Here is a 2,104-nt window from a genome sequence, read left to right on the forward strand (position 1 = left end):
CCCTTCTTCTGCCCTTCTTCTGGCCTCCTTCTGTGCCCTTTCCTTTCCTCCCTCTCCCCCCTCCATACAAATTTGTTCCCGTACATCACGGAGGTGGGGGTGGGGGGTGGGGTTGGGGGATGATGTGTGTATGCTTGTCCTGACATTCTTTCTCCCTTTGGATTGACTCCTTTCTTGGATTTCTGTTTTCTATGTTGATTTTATTTAATCTCTCATAATTTGCTTCCTCCAATTCCTTCTTTCCTTTGTTCTTTCTCAGATAACCGTAGCTGCCCGATTTTACACTGCTTTAAGTCTTTAAGTCCCCTTAAAGACTCATGGGTTCTTGGAAAAACCCAAGAGGATTTCATGGCATTTCATCTCAGGGAAATGTTTCCTAGTTCCACTTTCAGGGAGTCTGGGCTAGCCAGGATTTTATATTTATATATAGGTCAAGCCATTTTAGCTGAAGAAAACAACTAACCTCTGTAATGTCTTGGGTGCTGGGCTGCTTGGTTACTATAAAAAGGCATGCAGGGAAAGGGGATGGGGGGTGGAAAGAGGAGTATTTTTAAATTATGTCATTGAATATGGATTTTACAACCCCCATTTGTTTAAAAGCAAAATTTTAAGCATACAGTATTTGAAAGTCAGGGCATCTTTCACTCCCCTAAGAGGTATCATCTCCTTGATCACCTTTTTGTATTATTCCTATCTGCAGACACTTTCTCCTTCCTCCAGTCTGAGCTGGAGTGTCCTGTTAAGGACTAGAACATTGCAGCACAGTGAACCCAACCCCCACTTTCATGCAGCTTCCTTGGATCAGAAATCCCAGTGTGCCATGAACTGGACTTCCTTAAGGGGGAGCTACCGGGAAGCCAGGTGAAGCTACCTAACAGAATGCAGGTGTGGGGGCTCTTGCTGTTTTCCAGCTTTGACTTTTACCCAGGGACTTGGAGGAAACACATGTTGAAGAGACCTTCAAGGCGGCTGAAAATGGCAATCGTTATCTTGATTTGTATTTTTGCATCTCTCCTTCTGTCCCAGATTTCCCTGCCTTCCTTTGCCTTTCTTGATGTTCCACACTAGAAGATACCTTAGATTGGTGGCAAATTTGGAGGCTCAGCAGCCTTGTTTTGGGCCAACCCTGTTTGACTGGGCATTTGCCCATAAGGGGATGGGTAATTTGGGGGATTTTAGTGGGAAATTACTATTAGGAATATCCTCTCTTCTCTTCTTTCTCTAAGACCACCACTTTTATTACACATTAAGCATATGCTTCCTTTGACTTTGTGCACGTAGTTAGCAGAATCCCTTTACAGCATGTGCTCTTTAATAGTTTGGGGTCCCTGGATACTCCTTTGATCACACAGTAGCAGTGCAGACCTTTATCAGTCACTGAAGTCAGAAATAGCTCCTAGGTGTGGGACCTAAAAAAAAAAAGTCAGATAAAGGAGTGGTTAAACTATTAACAATAACAAGAAATTACCTTTTGTGGCTGAATATTTGGAGGTGAGAATGGAGGTGAGTGGTTGGAGGTGAGGTAGGAGTTGGGAGGTGGCCAGGGTGGCAGTGTTACAGTTCCAGCAGGCAGTCTTTTGCCATGGTGGAGCCTGCACAGGTCACAAGCCATGTATTTTGTAGGTTATAGAAATGAACATGACACAGCCACCATAGGGGATAGGAGGGAGTGACCATTAAAGGCCAGAGAGAGAGGAAGTCACCTGATTGAGAAGGGAAATTTGTCTGTTTTCAGCACCAGTTGAGGATGAGAGACCTCTTCTTCATTCTTCTACTTCTTCTGCCTGCCTTTCTGAGTTGCCAAACCCACTTTTCCCTAGGGTCAAGATTGAAAGTGAATCAAGAGCAAGTTGTAGGGCCTGAGCCATCCAATTTATCGGCACCCTCATGCATTTCAAAAAGTTGTGAAAATGTAGGGCCCAAAGATCAGGTCTAGCTACCAGTGTTAAGACAAAAATGACAATCCCATTATTCGTTGAAATTTATTTTATGTAAGGCTCTCTGCTAAGCCTTAACATTGTATATCACTTAATCTTCACAAGATGCTGAGATAAATCTTGCTATCTGCATTTTACACATAAGAAAACCAAAGCAAACAGCAGTG

Source organism: Condylura cristata, unplaced genomic scaffold (genome assembly GCF_000260355.1).
Source record: "Condylura cristata isolate star-nosed mole 26May11 unplaced genomic scaffold, ConCri1.0 scaffold00031, whole genome shotgun sequence".
Classification (NCBI taxonomy): Eukaryota; Metazoa; Chordata; class Mammalia; order Eulipotyphla; family Talpidae; genus Condylura; species Condylura cristata.